Genomic DNA, 12,660 nt, shown 5'->3' with positions numbered 1-12,660 from the left:
CAGAATGTATGTCTTTACATCCGGCAAAAGGATTAAATGTTGCATAAATGTTTCCCTTGGATGATCAAAATAAATATTTCTCAGACAAAACTCATTTATATCAAAATATTCTGACAAGATAAGCCAAATATGGCTAAAAGAAATTTCCTGGCATATCAAAGGTCTTTATTTGAACTTAAATGTTAAACAACAAGCAATCTTAGTAAAGCTACATTCTCTAATACAGTGACGTTGTGACTTAGACTATTGCTTTCCCAAATCTGTCATGTTGGAAACAAAATTCTCTCTAAAATCAATTTCTGAAAGCAGAAACTTTAAATATCACAAGTCATCATGTAAATAAAACCATCCATGTATATTATAAAAAGAATTAAGAAATACGATCAGTCCTTGAGGAAATTGAGCTTACATGAAAAACGCTGACAGGGAATTTTTAGATATTTATAAAAATACAATAGCTACTATTTTACTGGTCTTGGTCATGTTGAACATGACCTACAATTATAATACTTAAGTGAGAAATTTAAAGTGATTAGTGAGAAATGACCAGTGATTTTTATCCTTATATAACACTCAGTGGTGCCTATAATAAAAGGCCTATTCCCAATTGAAATTTTCTTTAAAATCATGCAGTTTTCCCAAAAATCTGGACTTACACCAGCATTTTTACTTCCCAAGCTAGAGCAGTTTCAGCGATAATTCTTCCTAAAATCAAATGGCTACAAAAGTGAGAAAATTCATTGATGACATTGTATGCATAATTACATGTACACTTTTTCTGCTGACTCCATAGAGAGCACTTTACAGCTCCACTCTTATTTGAATCATGAAACTAAAAAGCAATATAATATGACAATGATTTACAGAAATAAAATGACAGTTCAATATCATGTAGCTAATGTTTTTATTAAGCTTCCAGTCATGATGATGCAAGTTATACAAATTGTAATGTCACATGCACATTGCAGCTTAAGAATAAATGACTGTAATTGAAAGGTCTCCAAGTTTAATATTGTTCCTTATCTGGTTGAGTTAAGTCTATGGGATTTAAGTTCTCACATCATTTTAATACAGTTGAAAATCAGTCGTAAAAACCCTGATCAATCTGTACTTTTTAAAGTTTAAAATTTTTCAGTAAGACTAAAGTTTTAACTAACAAGGTTCCATAACTCTTAGTAATGCTGGAATCATTTTTGGCATGAGCTGAGTAACATCCCTTGACCAAAGAAAAATTACCTGATAATCTTATAAATATGAACAAGCCATAAAAGATTTCATAATAGTTTTATCACCATACAAGAATCATTACTAATGACACAATTTTGGGGGACATCATATACTCTTTGTTAAGATATCATGTCATTCTAAGCTTCTTCACTAGCTGTTTCTATATACTAACATTCCATTATATTTACATCAATAATTCATAATGCTTTTAGTGATTTCAGACCATAACTGCCTGTGTAATAATAAAAGAAATGAAATTTTCAAAAGCTTTGTCTTATGTCATCTGTACAGAGCCACTCCTTGTAATAAGAAACATCAAAGTGACATTGCCAAAAAATTACCCCTTGTATACAGCCATACCAGTGACCTTCTTTATGCCCCTTGTATATAATAAAGCCACACCAGTGACCTTGTCAAATGCCCCTTTGTATATAGCCACACTCAAGTGATCTTGTCAAATGTCCCTTCTATATAGTCACACATTTGGACTTGTCAAATGCCCGATACAAAAAAGTGGCAATACTTGAAGAAAAACTATACTATAATATTGACTATTTAATAGTTTTTGTTATTGAATTTTATATATCTAATTTAAAACAACCAGTCCTTAATTTATCAACAAAGCAATGGAATTCATTTTATGTGGATAACATTGTTCACTGTATATTACAGCAAAATACTAAACCCAAAAAACTAGAAAATAATATTTGATTATCATCAGCAAAATATTTACTTTGCAGTTAGAAAAGTTGTATTATTTATATAACAAACATTTCATTGAAGCACATAGCTGTTTAACTATCTGGCCAATACAGGTGCTTTACAAATATTTGTTTTAAGGACAATTGACAGGTCCTGATAAGATTGCTTGAAAGAAATTAAAGATTCTTTACTTGTAATGGGCCTAGGGCATTTTTCTAAATGTATTTAAAGCAAAGCAATACCAATAGTTAATACTATGATCATATGTCTTTACTTCTTATAATATTTGGGAAGATTACCTTTTACAAATTTGCTTAAAAGCTATGAAGCTCGAAGCTCATAAGTAGTAGTCACCTCAAACAGAGGAAGTCATCACCTTATAGCTTAGCAATTAGTTAATTAGTTGTTTAATTTAGTTAGCTATCTTATACCCTCTTCACCACATTTGTCCTAAAATTCATGTTCACTAATAAAACAGAAAATATTGACATTAAAGAAGTCTTTGATATGGTAAAACAAGTGACAAAAGTGCAAAAGAAACGAACAATGATAGACACAAACTTAAAACTCAAAGCATGGGACAGGAAGCAGTTGCCATTTTAACAACTACATTCTTGCTTTTATTTAGTTTATGAGAAATTGCATAATGAGGAGGTCAAACAGAAATGTAAATAAATATCTCCTTTTATAAAATCTTATAATTACAAACCTTTACTATTGACTACATTGTATAAATGTCATTTTACACCCCACAGCTTGAAAATTTTGTACTACCAAGCAAAAAAATTTTGATCACATTTTAATAGCTTTCAAACCACAAAAGTCTGTATTTTCTTTTTAACTTAATTATAAAACCTGTAGGCAGAAATGACAATACTGGTACATAATTAACAGACACTAAAAATTGTACAAATCCCTCTGTCAGACATGCTTCCTTTTATCAAAATAATCAATTAAATACCTAATGACAATAATCCTCCTAAATAAAGCATCTAATGAGTCAGACTCTCAAAAATTAAGCAGGTAATGACAGTGATCATCCAACAAGTAATAACACAACCAAGTACAATATCAGCTCATTACCTCACATTACAGCAGCAAATTGGAACGACATCAAATAATGTGTGAACCTTCCTGTAACCTCCAACACAAAACCTTGACCCTTTTTACCAACAGCAAGGTTTGTTTACAAAAGAAAATTAAAATCAACACCTGATACTTTTAAAAAAACCAATACAATTATTAATAGACTCATTAAATTACAACATTTATTTATTAACTGGCGTGTAGAAACAAAATGTTCCAAAAGAAAATTGGGTTCATAAGAATTTTGACATATACCTTTTTGTGGGGGGAAAATGGTTATATGCAGTATTCAAATCCCTGCAAAGGGGAATTAATGGTTTTTTAAAGAATTAGACTGAAAGGAGAATAATGATTATTTTAACAAATACTAAGCCTGCAGGGGGAAAAATGTTCATTAAAAAGTATACTAAGCCTGAAGGGGGGAAAATTACATAAAAAAGTATAAAAAGCCTGAGGGGGGGTAATTTGTTTGCATTTACAAGTGCAGGGGAGGTAATGATTGCATTTACAAGTATACTAATGCCTGCAAAGGGAGATATCAGTTGCATTTACAAGTATACTAATGTCTACCAGGGGAGATAATGGTTGCATTTACAAGTACACTAATGCCTGCAAGGGGAGATAATGGTTATATAAACAAGTATAATAAAGCCTGCAAGGGGAGGTACTGGTTATATTTACAAGTATACTAATGCCTGCCAGGGGAGATAATGACTGCATTTACGTGTATACTAATGCCTGCCAGGGGAGATAATGGTTATATTTACAAGTATACTTATGTCTGCTAGGGGAGATAATGGTTGCATTTACATGTATACTAATGCCTATAAGGGGAGATAATGGTTATATAAACAAGAATACTAATGCCTGCCAGGGGAGATAATGGTTGCATTTACAAGTAATCTTATGCCTGCCAGGGGAGATAATGGTTGCATTTACAAGTACACTAATGCCTGCAAGGGGAAGTAATTGTTATATTTACAAGTATACTAATGCCTACCAGGGGAGGTAATGGTTATAATATTTACAAGTATACTAATGCCTGCAAGGGGAGATAATGGTTATATAAATAAGTATACTAATGTCTACCAGGGGAGATAATGGTTGCATTTACAAGTATACTAATAATGCCTATAAGGGGAGATAAGGGTTATATAAACAAGTATACTAATGTTTGCCAGGGGAGATAATGGTTGCATTTACAAGTATACTAATGCCTGCAAAGGTAGATAATGGTATACTAATGTCTGCAAGGGGAGATAATGGTTGCATTTACAAGTAATCTTATGCCTGCCAGGGGAGATAATGGTTGCATTTACAAGTATACTAATGTCTGCAAGGGGAGATAATGGTTATATTTACAAGTAATCTTATGCCTGCCAGGGGAGATAATGGTTATATTTACAAGCATAATAATGGCTACAAGGGGAGGTAATGGTTATATTTACAGGTATTTTATTACCTGCAAGGAGAGGTAATGGTTATATTTACAAGCATAATAATGCCTGCAAGGGGAGGTAATGGTTATATTTACAGGTATTTTATTACCTGCAAGGAGAGGTAAATTACACCTAACAGGGGATGAAATGGTTATAAACAAGTATTCCAACACATACAAGGGACCAAGGTATTATTTGAAGACAAGTTATGATAAGTACAACACAAAAAAAATATGTAAATGTTAACAGTACTGGAGACTCTGGATTTTTTTTAACATTAACCTTATTTCTAGCAAACTTTTACTCATTATAACAAAGACAAATTTATGATTGCTAGTGCCTGCATTTCTGCAGCTAATACATATTAAAGTAATAAAAAAAAATTCACCATTCTGGTATATGAAACAAAGCAAATTCTTTCATCCAATTGTTAACAATTTTACAACTGGACAGCAGCAACAAAACATAAAAATTCCCAGACAAAGGTTTGCCTGTGAACCATGTGTGAACTTTGAAGATGGTAAGGTTTTTTCACACACATATTTCTTGGCAAAGAGTGCATGTTTTATGCTGCAAGGAAATGATCAATGTTATCTCAGATACCTTGTCTTATATCACCTGGCTAGGTCACATAAATATTGTACTCCTATATCCTACACAATCTTTACATCAGAATTTTTCATGCCAGATAATTCCTTCATTAGAATGATAACAATTTCCCAGTTATAGATAACATTTTCCCAGTTATATTAAATGAACTTCTGTCAGAATGGAATCAGTAATTTGCTGAACATTTTAAACATAATTATACTCTCCAATACATAATTAATACACAATTATATATAATTGTACATTTTTCATAATAATTACCATGCCTTTGGGACTTTCCATCAAAAATATAAAAATTTTAAAAAAAAGTAAACTTTCATTTAAATAATTAGGTAAAAATTTGCTGATGGACCTTAAAAAAACACCCCAATTAAGAGAAGGGGCTCTGGGCTCAAAAACCCCCTTACCCCATCATTATCTTAAATGGATTCATCCATCTTTCAATCTAAACAAACTCATTATGATTTTTTAGGGAAAATTTCAAAATAAGTACAGACTAATTGGGGGACAGTGCACAGACCTTGGATCAAAAGCAATTTAACAAATTTTTTAAATTTTTTATACGAATAAAATTAGATATTCTAAACAACTATTTAAAAAACTTGTATACAAAAAAATTCACCGTTGATTGTGTAAATCTACTTAAAGACAAACTACCCCTTTTTTAAAAGAGGAACATTCACCCTAAAAACCCTTCTTTATTGTCAAATCGAACAATTGTTCTTAAACTTCCTTCTTATGACTAAAAAACTTCACATCACTGGACTGGGAAACAACAATAAAATATTCATCAATACTGACAACCCTAAAATTTAAAAACACACACCTCAGAACTCTAAATCATAACATTATCAAGTTTAGTGACTTATGAATAATTCAGAAAAAGTGCATGCTTAAGATGACATTACAAATAGTTTGAACATAAAAGTAATATAACATGATGTTTTATATATTAAGCAAAATATATTGTAGTAAACAAAATATTTTGAATGAAACTGAACAATATTGATATAGTGTTGAGCATGTAAGCATGACATCATCACTACACTTAAAATTTTATATATCAACAGGAAGCCTGAGTGGCACAAACATCTGACTTTATCTTAAGTAACATATATTTATATCAACATTAAATGCATGAAGACAGCAAATATAAAACCAACTTGTAGACACTATTAAAAACTAACAAACAAACAAAAAATTGAAACAAATTCTCAATCTTACAAAATTACAAAGCCTGACAACAAAACCATTGACTTCTTGTCACCCAATTTGGTTTAAAGGATATTGAATTTTAGCTGTCGACAACAACATGCAATAATGGATCACAATAAAACTCAATGTTAGATTACCCTTGTTTTGCACTAAACACGTTTAACAACCACTTTTAATTCCATTTTTATATTAAAATCCTCTCCGTTTAACAATCTTTATATTTCAGTTCCGGTATTTTTGGTTGATTCAATTCATTTGTAATGTTTAACTACACTTATAACATTACATTAAAGTGTACACAAGGTGTAAAATACTATGCTAATTACGAGTATATAGTTACAATAATGTTCCTCTAGTTTGTACAAAAATTTATTACCTATTGATCAAACAAAAATTGCATTTTCATGTAAAATCCAAAGAAATAACATCATCAAATACAATCATATCCAAATGTTTTTGTTGTTCACCATGAATACATGACACATTCTGTAAAGAAATCATGCATGTATATAGTTTGTATACAATTCTGTCACATGTATTTTACTCCGGATCGATTTTCGAGTGTCTGAATGAACTATAAGGTGGTAATCCATGATCTTGAGGTGGTTTTAACTTATTATCTATAATCCAATCAAACGCTTTTGTACCAATTCCTGACTGACGCACTTAAATCTTAGCTAATTCTTTGTAACTTTACATTTTATATCCAAGATTTAATGTAATGACTCATACTTAAAAGTTTATTTACCGTACCCATCTTAAACATTTTCTATCAAAACTGCACTTTATGCAACGTGGTTTCAATTTTAACCTATAAGAAATGAAAGTTACTTTATCACTTTATAAAAGGTGCAATCGACCGTAACTTTAGAATCTTTACATTCTTATTATGAAATATTACTCCCCTAAATCAAACATTCATATTTTCATACCGCATTTAAAAATAAATGATAACTAAATCCAGGATAAATATGAAAATATATACAAGTTATAGTTCTGAGGTAGAGTTTTACTGAAACACTACACAATCAACATGTTTTCAAGTAGCATGTGGTTACCATGAGATAGTTTCCCTCTTTGTTTATAGCTGGCTTCCTAAATGTCCGATGTTACATCAGCATTAGACGTATGTATACTGCTCCACATTAATAGCTTTACTGAAAAAATTTCCTGGGTATATTGTCTGTTTTGATCATGACATCTCAAGAAAAGAAATCTACATGCATTATACATTTAAGATTGTAAAAAATAAAATATTGTATTTTTCTTTTGGCATCTTTTGACAGAAAGAATGCTGTCAGAATCCATGATTTATACCTGATGTTAATTTTATGTAACACTGTTTTTTAATGGTTGGTTAGTAATTTATATCTGCATATGCTCCAAAAAAGTAAGTTCTAAGAAAAACATACATTATTTCTGATCTGACTTGAGATCCAAAGAACTATGCACATCTATCAAGGCAATTGGAGTCAAAATTATTTTCCGGAGGGGAATTAGGATTGCTTTCTAATGATATTTATCCAGTCCATAAATCATAAACACTGATTAGTCATCAAAACTGGTCGTTCTGTGAGTAATCAGTTATACTGGACATAAAGTTTTATGCTTTAATGCTATAGTTCAGTATAGTCATAGTGTTACTTTAAATTTCTAGTACCATAATGTTCAATCAAAAGTTAAGTCATTCATATCCTTAAACTTTTAATAAATTTTTATCAAATATGTGTGTTACAACCTACGTCAGTTTTATTTGTTACATAATAATATTTACTATACTATAAAGAAAATGTGCTATAAACAACTATGTTAATTGCCCAAAAATCTATGATACAAACTTATGGCCATTGAAAAGTTTTCATACATGTTATATACAGCTAAACCAGACTAATTTGTAACACGCAAAACAGATATTTGGGTAAGAGAATATTTCGGTTGATTACAGATACTGTATAGTATTTTATCGATCAGATCTCAGTATTAATCTAGGTTGAAGGTGACGCTTATTCTAGCTTATTCTATTGTTTTTCAACTTTAGTCTGATTAAAAGATAATTACCCATTATTCTTCACACTTATATTGACATTATTTCTCCAAATGCAAATAGCACTATTTTGTGTTAATTGTTACAGTGCTGTTGGCTTATTTCACTTAACAAAAAGCTTTTGTTACCTTATCCCAGCATGTAAATAAATGGCTGTTCATATTCTATTACATTTTATTTGATCATTGAAATAAACACCCCAAGAACATTTCATTCATGAAAACATTATGAAAGTCATATGCCACACTGGCAGAATACATAAATATTTGATTTCCATTGACAGTCTCTCAACCAGCTTAAACAACATTACTAAACACAGCAAAAAAAGTTCAAAAATCTATCTCCAGTTTTGGCGACCTTGACTCCATCAACTTTATCTTATCCCTCAAAAAGGTGTATGCTCAAACATTTCTGGTATCATCAGTCAATAAATGAACTGACAAAACTCTATTTTAAGCACAAATGACCTTGATTTCTTTCCAAGATACAGTAAAATACCTACTTATCTATGATACATGTCACTTAATTAAGTTTAATATCATCTAAAGACATTTATGCCCTTTTCTCATACATTCGTGCCTCTTAAGCGGTAAATCAGCGCATGTGCAGTAAATGTTTATTACATGAAAGTAATTTTTGGTCAATCATGTATACTCAACTCTCATTTTTGTTATTTAAATTCAATAAACATGAAAAACAATTATCTATTTTTAGTATCTTACCTTTTTATGACGACCTTGACCATCTGAATCTATCAAACGCTTTCTCATTCATTTCGTGCTTTTTGATTGGTCCTCCGTGTTACGGTGTATTATTTAATCCCAAGGTCAGTATACTAAGTTCAATTTAAAAAGGGTGCATTTACTGGCATATAATCATAAAACTTGTGTCAGTGGTGTGTCTTGCTAAAGAACAACAGCCTTTTAAAAATCATATCCATACTAGTGTTAATGAACATTTTTAATGTTGTTTTATGATTTCTTCTAACAAGGTAAGTAAACTAATAAGAGTATTTGACCTTCTATGTAATATAGCAACATTTGACCTAAATATTTTGATTCTAGAAGCCTTAATTTATATGCTTATTTTGTTTCTGTGTGTGTAGATATAAATTAATTTGCTACGTAGAACAAAAGGATGCACATCACAAAGATATAATTAAACAAATTGCAAATGTTAATTGAATGTTAATTGGTCATTATATTTTGTCGTGTCACTTTTTAAGAATAGAATATAATGATAAATCTAACACGGAGCAAAGGAAATTTCGTCACGTGACATGAAAAAAATGGACGCCGGCAAATATGAAACAGAAAAATTTTACCAAAAAGTTTTTTGCAAATTTTGAATAAAATGTGAGTTTTTTTTTGTGTTTAATAGCAGAAGTAACAATGTATGGACACGATTTAGCAATATATTCATGGATTAATACCTGTTTTTTTTTCTCATTTTCTGTTGATGAGTGCTAGCCTGCAAGTTGTCAAAACAGTTGCATAGTAATCGGATATGCACGCGATGCCCACGAGCGTATTTTCTATAAGCACGAAATGTATGAGAAGGCACGAATGAATGAGAAATGGGGATATATTCTTTTCTAATATACCTCAATTGTAAAGTATTTCAATCAAGATATTTCTTAAAGCAGCACACCTCAAGGCTCGTGCTTAATTTTCTTGAAAATTTTGAAAACATGTATAAAAGTGCAATATTGCGATGTATTAAAACCAAAAGGAAGCAATTTACACCTTATCAATGGCACAACCCATGTAAATTACCAAAATGAGGTAAAAATATGCAAAAATAGCCACAGTAATGAAGTAAAAATATAGTTATAATTACTGAACAAGAGCCACCGCCGGGCGGGGGCAACGCTCGACTTTTTACTTTTTCTAAACGCAAACATAGAAAGGTTTGAACATATCTTAACGTTTTCTTTTTATAAATTTAGTTGGTCTGTCTTGTCACATTAGTTTTGTTTATGTATTTTGTATATATAATATGAATAGAAACATTATGCAATTTCTAAAAATAGCAACATTACACAATTTCTAAAAATAGAAACAATGACGCAATTTCTAAAAATAGAAACAATGACGCAATTTCTAAAAACAGCAACAATGACGCAATTTCTAAAAACAGAAACAATGACGCAATTTCTAAAAACAGAAACAATGACGCAATTTCTAAAAATAGCAACAATGACGCAATTTCTATAAATAGCAACAATGACGCAATTTCTATAAATAGCAACAATGACGCAATTTCTATAAATAGCAACATTGACGCAATTTCTAACAAGAATGTCGAACGACACATATACCCCCCTTTCTAGCCATTGACTCACATAGTTGGTAATTTTATTACAAAAAATTGCCAACAAAGGGTACATGGAAGTGTTCAATCATGGAAAAAAAAACGAAAACCATTTTAACATTTAAGACCCATGTGACATTGACCTTTGACCTAATGACCCCTAAATCAATAGAGGTCATCTACTACTTATGACCAATAACTAGGTGAAATATGAAGACTTTGTGATGAATACTTTTCAAGATAATCAGCGGAAACCCTTTTGACATTTAAGGCCCCTGTGACCTTGACCTTATGACCCAAAAATCAATAGGGGTCATCTACTAGTGATGACCAATCACTATGTGAAATATGAAGACTTTGTGATACATACTTTTCAAGATAATCAGCGGAAACCATTTTTGACATTTAAAGCCCCTGTGACCTTGACTTTGACCTAGTGACCCCAAAATCAATAGGGGTCATCTACTAGTGATGACCAATCACTATGTGAAAATATGAATACTTTGTGATACATACTTTTCAAGATAATCAGCGGAAACCATTTTGACATTTAAAGCCCTGTGACCTTGACCTTTGACCTAGTGACCCCAAAATCAATAGGGGTCATCTACTAGTTATGACCAATCACTGTGTGAAATATGAAGACTTTGTGATACATACTTTTCAAGATAATCAGCGGAAACCATTTTGACATTTAAGGTCCCTGTGACCTTGACCTTTGACCTAGTGACCCCAAAATCAATAGGGGTCATCTACTAGTGATGACCAATCACTGTGTGAAATATGAAGACTTTGTGATACATACTTTTCAAGATAAACAGCGGAAACCATTTTGACATTGAAGGCCCCTGTGACCTTGACCTTTGACATAGTGACCCCAAAATCAATAGGGGTCATCTACTAGTGATGACCAATCACTGTGTGAAATATGAAGACTTTGTGATACATACTTTTCAACATAATCAGCAGAAACCATTTTGAAATTTAAGGCCCCTGTGACCTTGACCTTTGACCTAGTTACCCAAAAATCAATAGGGGTCATCTACTAGTGATGACCAATTACTGTGTGAAATATGAAGACTTTGTGATACATACTTTTTAAGATAATCAGCGGAAACCATTTTGACAATTAAGGTCCCTGTGACCTTGACCTTTGACCTAGTGACCCCAAAATCAATAGGGGTCATCTACTAGTGATGTCCAATCACTGTGTGAAATACGAAGACTTTGTGATAAATACTTTTTAAGATAATCAGCGGAAACCATTTTGACAATTAAGGTCCCTGTGACCTTGACCTAGTGACCCCAAAATCAATAGGGGTCATCTACTAGTGATGTCCAATCACTATGTGAAATATGAAGACTTTGTGATACACACTTTTTAAGATAATCAGCGGAAACCATTTTGACATTTAAGGTCCCTGTGACCTTCAGCTTTGACCTAGTGACCCCAAAATCGACAGGGGTCATCTACTAGTTATGACCAATCACCATGTGAAATATGAAGACTTTGTGATTAATACTTTTCAAGATAATCAGCGGAAACCATGTGGTCTACCGACAGACAGACCGACAGACAGACCGACATTAGCAAAACAATATACCCCCTCTTCTTCGAAGGGGGCATATAAATAGAAACTATGAGGCAGTTTCTAAAAATAGCAACAATGACGCAAATTTCTTAAAATAGCACCAATGACGCAATTTCTAAAAATAGCAACAATGACGCAATTTCTAAAAATAGCAACAATGACGCAATTTCTAAAACTAGCAACAATGACGCAATTTCTAAAACTAGCAACAATGACGCAATTTCAAAAAATAGAAACTATGACGCAATTTCTAAAAATAGAAACAATGACGCAATTTCTAAAAATAGAAACTATGACGCAATTTCTAAAAAGAGCAACAATGACGCAATTTCTAAAAATAGCAACAATGACGCAATTTCTAAAAATAGAAACAATGACGCAATTTCTATAAATAGCAACAATGACGCAATTTCTAAAAATAGCAACATTACGC

General features: G+C 31.6%; 1 protein-coding gene across 5 annotated transcripts in view; it reads right to left on the bottom strand.

Moving 5' to 3' along the window:
* LOC132734064 (microtubule-associated serine/threonine-protein kinase 2-like) overlaps positions 1-12,660 on the bottom strand; it is a 108,381-nt gene that overhangs the window by 54,315 nt on the left and 41,406 nt on the right. Inside the window, exon 1 of one of the 5 annotated variants that reach the window (XM_060720766.1) lies at positions 6,416-7,298. The exons of 3 other annotated variants lie outside the window; for them this stretch is intronic. The gene's annotated coding sequence lies outside the window, so the exon portion shown is untranslated. Of the gene's footprint in view, positions 1-6,415; positions 7,299-12,660 lie in introns of those variants that run through there. One more of the 5 variants, XM_060720767.1, reaches the window with a different exon arrangement.

This window comes from Ruditapes philippinarum, unplaced genomic scaffold (genome assembly GCF_026571515.1).
Source record: "Ruditapes philippinarum isolate M1 unplaced genomic scaffold, ASM2657151v2 ctg1230_1_1_1_1, whole genome shotgun sequence".
In the NCBI taxonomy this organism is placed as follows: Eukaryota; Metazoa; Mollusca; class Bivalvia; order Venerida; family Veneridae; genus Ruditapes; species Ruditapes philippinarum.
Note: the sequence above shows the minus strand (reverse complement) of the source record. Positions and strands in the feature narration are given on the sequence as shown.